The sequence below is a fragment of the Triticum urartu genome, unplaced genomic scaffold, assembly GCF_056163025.1.
Source record: "Triticum urartu cultivar PI428250 unplaced genomic scaffold, HENAU_Tu73 scaffold408, whole genome shotgun sequence".
NCBI lineage: Eukaryota > Viridiplantae > Streptophyta > Magnoliopsida > Poales > Poaceae > Triticum > Triticum urartu.
The window spans coordinates 10,160-21,939 of record NW_028260586.1 but is presented as its reverse complement, the minus strand read 5'-3'; the positions used below and the strand labels follow the sequence as shown (position 1 = coordinate 21,939).

Sequence of the window (11,780 nt, the reverse complement as noted above, 5' to 3'; positions counted from 1 at the left end):
TGTTTATAGACTGGATAGGCGCCTGCGACATAGAATAGAGATAAAAGCATTACCAAAGGCTCATTCATCGAAAATCAAAATCATACAGACAGGAAAAGAAAAACGAATTTCTATCAAATCAATAGAAGAAAGGATCCTTTCCCTGATTTGAATCCCGTCCTCCTTCAAATAGGATATCTCTAGACTTCCCTATAATAACTGCAATGATTTTATCCATTTTGCGAATTCCTACTTTGTTTTAAGTATATTTATTACTTTGTTTATAGATACATTATGTAAATTGATCAACTTTAAATAGAAAAAATAAAGTAAAGAGTAAATAAGAAAACAGAATATTCTGTCTCATAGTTCTGAAATAGAGTTCTTTATTTTTATTTTATAGTATTACTTCTCATTAATTATACTGCATAGATTAGTCCTACTATCTTAATTAGGTTCTAATTTAGTAGTATTCTCATTTTTATTTAATAGTCTCTTATTATTTTATTATTAAATATTAAATAAAGGATAGAGCTATTCTTTTTTCTAGAGATTCTAGAGAAAGCGAGACAAAGTGAAACGAGAAAGTTTTCTTTATATAAGAATTAGATCTACATACACCATATCTAAATAGAATGGAAATCCAAAAGAAAGGGAGTTGGGATTCCATTGGATGAATCTTTAAAGAAGATGCAGCACAGAGGAAACAAAGGCTAAACTTAAACTAAGCGCTTTTGTTTGAACAAAAAAGATTCTTGTTTCACCGAGGAAAAGAGAGAAGTTCTGGATAAATTGACAATGCTGAATTGAATTGACTAATTTAAGTTCCGCCTATTCCACATTAATGGGAGTACATTATGTTTCTGCTTCACGAATATGATATTTTTTGGACATTTCTAATAATAGCAAGCCTTATTCCTATTTTGGCATTTTCGATTTCAGGACTTTTAGCCCCGGTTAGTGAAGGACCAGAGAAGCTTTCTAGTTATGAATCGGGTATAGAACCCATGGGAGGGGCTTGGGTACAATTCCGAATACGCTATTATATGTTTGCGCTCGTTTTTGTTGTTTTTGATGTGGAAACCGTCTTTCTATACCCTTGGGCAATGAGTTTCGACGTATTGGGTGTATCCGTTTTTATCGAAGCTTTGATTTTCGTGCTTATCTTAGTTGTTGGTTTAGTTTTTATGCATGGCGAAAAGGAGCCTTGGAATGGTCTTAACTGAATATTTAGACAAAAAAAAAGAAGGAAAAGATTCTATTGAGACAGTTATGAATTTGATTGAGTTTCCCTTACTTGACCAAACAAGTTCCAATTCTGTTATTTCAACTACACCAAATGATCTTTCGAATTGGTCAAGACTCTCCAGTTTATGGCCCCTTCTATACGGTACCAGTTGTTGTTTCATTGAATTTGCTTCATTAATAGGCTCACGATTCGACTTTGATCGTTATGGATTGGTACCAAGATCAAGTCCTAGGCAAGCAGACCTAATTTTAACAGCCGGTACGGTAACAATGAAAATGGCTCCCTCTTTAGTGAGATTATACGAGCAAATGCCTGAACCAAAATACGTCATTGCTATGGAGCCCTGTACTATTACAGGGGAATGTTCAGTACGGATTCCTATAGTACTGTTCGGGGGAGTTGATAAGTTAATTCCTGTGGATGTCTACTTGCCGGGCTGCCCACCTAAACCGGAGGCAGTTATAGATGCCCTAACAAAACTTCGTAAGAAGATATCGCGAGAAATAGTTGAGGATCAAACTCTATCTCAAAATAAAAATAGATGTTTTACTACCAGTCACAAGCTTTATGTTAAGGCGCAGTACTCATACAGGATCTTATGAGCAAGAATTGCTCTATCAATCACCATCTACATTAGATATATCTTCTGAAACTTTTTTCAAATCCAAAAGTTCAGTACCTTCCTACAAATTAGTGAATTAGGAGAGGGGCTCTTTTGTGTAGAAAATAAAAAGCAGGGCAATCTTTCAAACTTGCATCCGAAATGTGAAATATTTATACAAAGAGGGAGAGATGAGACAATGCAGCAGGGTTGGTTATCTAATTGGCTAGTCAAACATGAGGTGGTTCATAGATCTTTGGGCTTTGATCACCGAGGAATAGAGACTTTACAAATAAAAGCAGGGGGATTGGGATTCCATTGCTGTCATTTATATGTATATGGTTACAATTATTTACGCTCCCAATGTGCTTATGATGTAGCACCCGGTGGATCTTTAGCTAGCGTGTATCATCTTACGAGATACAATATGGTATAGATAATCCAGAAGAAGTCTGCATAAAAGTCTTTGCCCAAAAGGATAATCCTAGAATTCCGTCTGTCTTCTGGATTTGGAGAAGTGCCGATTTTCAAGAACGCGAATCTATGATATGGTGGGAATCTCTTATGATAATCATCCGCGCCTTAAACGTATCCTAATGCCTGAAAGTTGGATAGGCTGGCCCTTACGTAAGGATTATATAACCCCCAATTTTTATGAAATACAAGATGCTCATTGAATGATAAGAAATTCATGCTCACTTATACAACACAACTCCAGATTTTATTCAAGTCAAGGAATATTTTTAGGTTCTTTTCCTAGATGAAACGGAATACCTATTTATTATTAATTCCTAATTATACAAAAGCATTCCAGATAGACTGAGCAAAAAAAGGGTTTCATTTGGATTCCCCTATTTTGAAAATCGCATATTAATTTCCTTCATATGGAACAGAAAAATAGGATGACTCAAAGAAGTTCTCTACCAGGAACTTTGTACCGCGCACATTACTTAGCACAACTAGGAAAATAAGATAAGATAAAGATAAGCAAGACTAAAAAAATATTCGTCGGAATAGCGGAATACAAAATTAAGAAACGGCAAAAAAATAAAGGGGAATCTCACCCCCTTCTTTATCATAAAGAAAAGATATATTTTAAAACTTCTTTAAAAAGAAAAAGAAGTGCCTCTATATTTATATTATAGATTTATCCACTTAGATGAATAACATATTATTAATGAATATGTATCACAATCCATCTCGAGGTATTTGGATCAATACTATTCGGTGGATCTTTTTTTTTTTTTTCTCTGCCAGGACCAGATTTGAACTGGTGACACGAGGATTTTCAGTCCTCTGCTCTACCAACTGAGCTATCCTGACCTTTTCTTGTGCATCATCCTAGTAGAGTATTTGTATCTATGTCAATTAAAAGGACTAAAAATTAATTAAAGTATTTCAAATTTTAAATTTGAAAATGGGGGGGTAGTCCTATGCATTGTGCATGGTTTACTTAAATAAAACTTAAAAATAGAGTGAATAACCAAGATTTCTTGCCGATACTCTAATAAAAAGAATCTATTCAATGAATAGGATAAGATCCATTGAGTTCTCTTCGCATTCCTTTGTGAAAGAGTAGAATGAGAAAGCTAATGAATCTTAAACCCATTGCATTGATAAAAAGAAAAAAAAGTGCATTGATAAAAAGAAAAAAAAAAAGAGGATAAATAATAATAATATAGTATAGTTAGGGAATAAAAGAGAGATTTGGGGATAGAGGGACTTGAACCCTCACAACTTATAAAGTCGACGGATTTTCCTTTTACTAGAAATTTCATTGTTGTCAGTATTGACATGTAGAATGGGACTCTCTCTTTGTCCTCGTCCGATTAATCCACTTTTTTAAAGATCTCGAAACCTTTGAATTTTAATTGAAGAATTTGATTATTCAATATTCGATTGGAGTGGAATTCACAATAATGAAAAAAAAAAATTATGATATGGAGTTTTTTATTTCATAATCATTATCATTTCTAATTTCATTTTTAAAAAAGATAAAGAACCTATATTATAATTAGAATATAATATGAGTTCTGTGATTAATCGTTTGCTATGTCAGTATCTATACGTGTTTATTAAATGTATAAGGTATAAAACCCCTCTTTCTCTAATTTAGAACTAGAAGGAATTCCACTAACAACACAACGTAATTAACTCGATTCGTTAGAACAGCTTCCATTGAGTCTCTGCACCTATCCTTTTCCTTTGTATTCTAGTTCGAGAACCCCTTGTTTTCTCAAAACACGGATTTGGCTCAGGATTGCCCTTTTTAATTCAGGGTTTCTCTGAATTTGGAAGTTACCACTTAGCAGGTTTCCATACCAAGGCTCAATACAATCAAGTCCGTAGCGTCTACCGATTTCGCCATATCCCCATTTCCCTCTTCTTTGAGACCAGGATTCCTTGTGTAATTTCATCCATCTCTTAGTTTTTTTTTTGAATCATTGAGTTCATCACTCAACGTAGTCTAGCAGTTCAGTTCGACTCTATTTGAGAGACCTCGCTTGCTTATTGCAATTCAGAATTGAATTGATTCTATCCTTGATGTATTTGCAATTCAATCCGAATCAATATATCCAAAAGTTTTTATCTCCCCCACCTCCCGTCTTACTTTTTTATAGTATTCAAAATTATACTATAACGCTTGATATTTATTCTTTTTTTCTAATCAGAATTAGCAATTTTATTTACTCTGACTCTATGTCCCCTTAGTGAAATATTAATCCTCAAATTATTAACAAATAATAAAGTCTATAATGATCGAATGAAAATACCAATAAATTCTATAATTTTATTTTTTAATATCCTATAGTTAAGCATATCAAGCTAACTTTATCTTTAAGAAGTTTTAGTATTTTTTTATTTTTATAAGTATAACTTCAAATTTAGAACTAGTTAATAGCTAAGATTAATAACTAATATCTGAGATTTTACGGATTTCCTATACTATACCTATTTCTATTTGTTACACTATTTCCGTTATGTATGCCCACTTAGCTCAGTGGTTAGAGCATCGCATTTGTAATGCGAGGGTCATCGGTTCAAATCCGATAGTCGGCTTTTTTTTCTCTATCGATGTTCTACGAACAAGAATCTCTTTTTTTCCGAATTAAATGGAGAATCCAGGATCTTTTATGTTTTTTACCTTACAATTTTGCTAGATACAAAACAATAAAATAAATAATATATATACAAAAAAAAAAAGATTTTGATGAAATTCATTTTTTGGGGTACTTTAGTTGATTTTACTCTGTTTATCCTGTAGTTTAATTCAGTTTTAATTTCGATGTATTCTGTAATGTAAATACAATGAAATTAATTGTGTAAAATGAAATTTCAATAAAATAAAAAAAGGAGTCTTCATGTCCCGTTATCGAGGACCTCGTTAAAAAAAATACAGCCGTCTGGGAGCTTTACCCAGGACTCAACTAGAAAAAACACCTAAATCCGGAAGTAATCTTAAAAAAAAATTCAATTCTGGGAAAAAGGAGCAATATCGTATTCGTCTTCAAGAAAAACAGAAATTGCGTTTTCATTATGGTCTGACAGAACGACAATTACTTAGATATGTACATATCGCTGGAAAAGCAAAAAGGTCAACAGGCCAGGTTTTACTACAATTACTTGAAATGCGTTTGGATAATATCCTTTTTCGATTGGGTATGGCTTCAACCATTCCTGGGGCCCGCCAATTAGTCAACCATAGACATATTTTAGTTAATGGTCGTATAGTCAATATACCAAGTTTTCGTTGCAAACCCCGAGATATTATTACTACGAAAGATAACCAAAGATCAAAAGGTCTGGTTCAAAATTATATTGCTTCATCGGACCCGGGGAAATTGCCAAAGCATTTGGCGATTGACACGTTGGAATATAAAGGACTAGTAAATAAAATCCTAGATAGGAAGTGGGTCGGTCTCAAAATAAATGAGTTGTTAGTTGTAGAATATTACTCTCGTCAGACTTGAACTTAACGAAAAAAGGAAAGGTTCATAGAATTTTCTTCCCCTTCCCCTTTCCCCGAACTAAATCGCCCTAAGACCATTACCATTAATTTGTATTTTCCCATCAACTAGCTAAAATTGATTAACCCTAGGATTAGGATCCTTTTTTCTTTTTCCTCTATGTGTATTTTACATACCACAGTAATTTTGCTATAGAGAATTTCTAATTTCTATTAAATCAAAATAAGATAATATAAGATATTATATTATTGCTGGAAAAAATTGTTATTTGATTTGATACATTGTGATCCTTAACGTTGATGAATTAAGAAAAACGGAAAGAGAGGGATTCGAACCCTCGTAAACAAAAGTCTACATAGCAGTTCCAATGCTACGCCTTGAACCGCTCGGCCATCTCTCCTACATAACTTATTATGGAAAATAAACTGAGTGAATAGCGAGTTTTCTTATTCCTGCAGTACAGGTACAACCGCAACCACTCGGGGGTTCCATAGTTCTATTGGAAAAATTCCTTTTGATCTAAGTGGAAGGATACAGGATTTTTTACTAGAAATTGCGCTCGCTATAAAATAAAAGTTTTAATTTGGGTTTTCCCGCAACTAAGAAAAGAAAATGGAAGAATTCGTTCTTATTGCATAATAAAATAAAGAAACCTTAGAATTCGTTTGCATAAGATACGCTACACCATACTATCGAAATCAAAATAGGGTATGAGACATTTAATAACTTTGAAACACGAAATAGTTGATAACATAAGTTGTTGTTCAGAAATAGGAAAGTGGAATGAATCCAGTCTTAGTCAAATATTTCATATCTCTTCGTGTCCAAGCAGAAGGAAAAGGATACAATTTGAGCTGAGCGGAAAATCCATATCTCTCTTATCATTTAAAGCATATGGATTTAGAGTAGAGCATATGGATCAATCTATTTATAATTATAAGAATCGAATGTGTTTGTTTTTATGTTATTTTGTGAAGGAATGAAAACAATTCTATATAGAATGGGTTGGGAATTATGCCTAGATCCCGTGGAAATGGAAATTTCATTGATAAGACCTCCTCAATTGTAGCCAATATTTTAATTGCGAATAATTCCGACAACCTCAGGAGAAAAAAAGGCATTTACTTATTATAGAGATGGTGCGATTTGACTCTTTTTTTTGCTTTTTTTTAGCCCTACCTATACCTCAGTCTTACGAAAAAGAGAGGGGGGTTGGCATAGAGAGAACCAAATTGTAAAGCAAACAAACCCACGCTTCGGGAAGGTGAGGCGAACTAACAATTCCTTCCGTCGTGTATCCTCGATTGATGCGGCTTCAGATACTTCAATTGTAGATTTGAGTATTGAGCGAAAGGTTACACCTACAGGATATGGTATGGTATGGATTACAGGCCAATCCTACTCTATTAGTATCCGTAGGCAGCATAGGGGAGAAAAGCACTACACCTAGAAATAGGAATCAACAAGAGAAAAACTTTGTTAGAAATTACCCCTTTCCTGATCGGTATCAGGGCTGGGAAGAATGGTTGGGATAACAAACAACCATCAGTTTGTACTTTGGATACCCTATAACCATCAAAGATCGTTGAAGTAGCTAATTCCTCTAAATAGGAGGCGTTGAGAACAAAGAAATTATTGGAGCTATCGTTTTCCTCTAGCATTAATAGAATTCATTGGTGTTAAGAAAAACCTCTTGTGGGAAGGTTTGGCTAGAGATTTCTTGGAAAAATACCAGCCCCTTTCGGTTCATAATGAGACGGGACTAATTCTATTTTGATTCTATAGATTATTTCGCTTAGTACTATTATGTACAGAAGGGAGGAGCCGTATGAGATGAAAACCTCATGTACGGTTTTGGAACGGAGATTTTTTTTTTGAATAGAATGAACGACCGTAACGGATGTTGGCTCAATCCGAAGGAAATTATGCGGAAGCTTTGCAAAATTATTATGAAGCTACGCGACTAGAAATCGATCCCTATGATCGAAGTTATATACTCTATAACATAGGCCTTATACACACAAGCAATGGAGAGCATACAAAGGCTTTGGAATATTATTTCCGGGCACTAGAACGAAACCCCTTCTTACCGCAAGCTTTTAATAATATGGCCGTGATCTGTCATTACGTGCGACTATCTCCACTATAGAAAGAAAAAAAAAAAAGAGAGGATCAAATTTTCTAGTAAATACTAGAAAAAAAGGGCTTTCTACATAGGGATCGTAAAAACAACGATTTTTCCCTATCAGCTGTAGGAAGGAAGGACACTTCACGAGAATCAAAAAACGAAGAAAGTATGGCCTATACTACTACTCTATGGATAAAGTTTCTCAAATTGATAGAGAAAGCACCGTAAAGATCAATTAGTGAGCGACTGGGTCGATACAACTAAAAAAAACTGCTTACTTATCCCATGATATGGGGCAAAATTTAGGAATCCGCTTATGTAATAGAGCCGATCCACTAAGGGATTAAGCAGCGGTGTAGTATCAGATCCCAAAGATAGTAAGTTCTTTTTTCTTTCTTATGGAAAAAAGTCTTTTTCAAGGATTCTATAGAGATTTCATATATGAAACCGGGATAGTTACCTCTCAGAAAATTTGAACGAAGGCTCTATATCTATCTATGCTTCATTCTTCTGAAGGTGGGAAAAAAGATCAAACTGATTATTGATAAAAATTAGGGTTTGAAACTTAGGTAATTAATTTCTTCTGCTTAACCCAAGAACAAATTGGATCGATTTTTGATAAATCGAATTCAGTTAAGATAGGGGAAATTCAGATAGCAATTTCTGAGCCGTATGAGGTAGGAAACTCTCAAGTACGGTTCTAAGGGAAGGAACTTCCTATTCCGACCGAGGAGAACAGGCCATTCTACAGGGTGATTCGGAAATTGCGGAAGCTTGGTTTGATCAAGCTGCTGAATATTGGAAACAAGCTATAGCGCTTACTCCGGGAAATTATATTGAAGCACAGAACTGGTTGAAGATTACGAAGCGCTTTGAATTTGAATAAGACCATGCTCCTTCTTTTTCATAAAATGGGTGGTTTGGTTGTTGATCCATTAATCAAATAAATTAGGTCGTAAGATCGAATCAAGAATTTCATTATATCCATTTCTTATACCTTCTATTTTATATGATATTTCATAAGAATAAACCATAGGGATAGGGTCTAGAATAGAAGTAATAAAGTGAATAAAAAGAGGGGGCAATCTAAATATTGCTAATATATTAGGACCATCTTATTAATAATTCTAATGAGTTATCTTGGAATTTAGAATCAAATAAAAAACCCTATATTATGCTCAAGGAAAGTAGATATAGATAGGAGCTTATGCCCTCAAAAAAAATACACTAGTTTCTTAAATTAAAAATAAAAAAGATTTTTTTCTTACGTCGAGAAATATTTGTTTTTCAAGATAAACAATGTCCGTTAGGCACCTAATCTTTATGTCATAATAGACCCGAACACTTGCCTCGGATTGACTTCAATATATAATTGCTCCAGTGAATAACTAAAAAAAAAATAGAAGGATGGTAGATAGTAAAGAAAAGAACTAATCACAATATCTATCTTTCAAAATCTATCTTTCAAAATCTATCTTTCAAAATATATATCTTTCAAAGATTCACTAAAAAGACAGTTGGCGGGTCTCTTTGTATGTCTTGTCCGGAAAGAGGAGGACTTAATGATTATTCGTTCGCCGGAACCAGAAGTAAAAATTGTTGTGGATAGGGATCCTGTAAAAACATCTTTTGAGGAATGGGCCAGACCCGGCCATTTCTCAAGAACACTAGCTAAGGGCCCTGATACTACCACTTGGATCTGGAACCTACATGCTGATGCTCACGATTTCGATAGTCATACTGGTGATTTGGAGGAGATTTCTCGAAAAGTCTTTAGTGCTCATTTCGGGCAACTTTCCATTATCTTTCTTTGGTTGAGTGGCATGTACTTTCATGGCGCCCGTTTTTCCAATTATGAAGCATGGCTAAGTGATCCTACTCACATTGGACCCAGTGCTCAGGTAGTTTGGCCTATAGTAGGGCAAGAAATATTGAATGGTGATGTAGGCGGGGGTTTCCGAGGAATCCAAATAACCTCTGGTTTTTTTCAGCTTTGGCGAGCATCTGGAATAACTAGTGAATTACAACTCTATTGTACTGCAATTGGTGCATTGATTTTTGCAGCGTTAATGCTTTTTGCTGGTTGGTTCCATTATCACAAAGCCGCTCCCAAATTGGCCTGGTTCCAAGATGTAGAATCCATGTTGAATCACCACTTAGCGGGATTATTAGGACTTGGGTCTCTTTCTTGGGCGGGGCACCAAATTCATGTATCTTTACCAATTAACCAATTTCTTGACGCTGGGGTGGATCCTAAAGAGATACCACTTCCTCATGAATTTATCTTGAATCGGGACCTTTTGGCTCAACTTTATCCTAGTTTTGCCGAAGGAGCAACCCCTTTTTTCACTTTAAATTGGTCCAAATACGCAGAATTTCTGACTTTTCGCGGAGGACTAGATCCAGTAACCGGTGGTCTCTGGCTGACCGATATTGCGCACCATCATTTAGCTATTGCTATTCTTTTCCTAATCGCAGGTCATATGTATAGGACCAATTGGGGTATTGGCCATGGACTTAAAGATATTTTGGAGGCTCACAAGGGCCCATTTACAGGACAAGGCCATAAGGGTCTTTATGAAATCTTAACAACGTCATGGCATGCTCAATTATCTCTTAACCTAGCTATGCTAGGCTCTACAACCATTGTTGTAGCTCATCATATGTATTCTATGCCTCCCTATCCATACCTAGCTACTGACTATGGTACACAACTTTCCTTGTTCACACACCACATGTGGATTGGCGGATTTCTAATAGTCGGTGCTGCTGCACATGCAGCAATTTTTATGGTAAGAGACTATGATCCAACTACTCGATACAACGATCTATTAGATCGCGTCCTTAGACACCGCGATGCAATCATATCCCACCTTAACTGGGTATGTATATTTCTAGGTTTTCACAGTTTTGGCTTGTACATTCATAATGATACCATGAGTGCTTTAGGCCGTCCACAAGATATGTTTTCGGATACTGCCATACAATTACAACCTATCTTTGCTCAATGGGTACAAAATATCCATGCTACTGCGCCTGGCGTAACAGCTCCTGGTGCAACAACAAGTACTAGCTTAACGTGGGGAGGCGGCGAGTTAGTAGCAGTAGGTGGCAAAGTGGCTTTGTTACCTATTCCATTAGGAACCGCAGATTTTTTAGTCCATCACATTCATGCATTTACCATACATGTGACTGTATTAATACTTTTGAAAGGTGTTTTATTTGCTCGGAGTTCCCGTTTGATACCCGATAAAGCAAATCTAGGTTTTCGCTTTCCTTGCGATGGGCCTGGCCGAGGGGGAACATGTCAAGTATCCGCCTGGGATCATGTTTTCTTAGGTTTATTCTGGATGTACAATGCAATTTCGGTAGTCATTTTCCATTTCAGTTGGAAAATGCAGTCGGATGTTTGGGGTACTATAAGTGATCAAGGGGTGGTAACTCATATTACAGGGGGAAACTTTGCACAGAGTTCCATTACGATTAATGGGTGGCTTCGAGATTTCTTGTGGGCACAGGCATCGCAAGTCATTCAGTCTTATGGTTCTTCATTATCTGCATATGGTCTTTTTTTCTTAGGTGCTCATTTTGTCTGGGCCTTCAGTTTAATGTTTTTATTCAGCGGCCGTGGTTATTGGCAAGAACTCATTGAATCTATCGTTTGGGCTCATAACAAATTAAAAGTTGCTCCTGCTACTCAGCCTAGAGCCTTGAGCATTATACAAGGACGCGCTGTAGGAGTAACCCATTACCTTCTGGGTGGAATTGCCACGACATGGGCATTCTTCTTAGCGAGAATTATTGCAGTAGGATAGTGGCTAGGAGGATTTGAAAGGCATTATGGAATTAAGATTT

The 11,780-nt window shown here is 35.7% G+C and overlaps 1 non-coding gene across 1 annotated transcript; it reads left to right on the top strand.

Annotated features, from left to right (window-relative positions):
• Positions 1-4,816: 4,816 nt before the first annotated feature.
• On the top strand, positions 4,817-4,889 carry TRNAT-UGU (transfer RNA threonine (anticodon UGU)). Its single transcript has one exon. It is a non-coding gene; the product is annotated as a tRNA-Thr (tRNA).
• Positions 4,890-11,780: the final 6,891 nt, after the last annotated feature.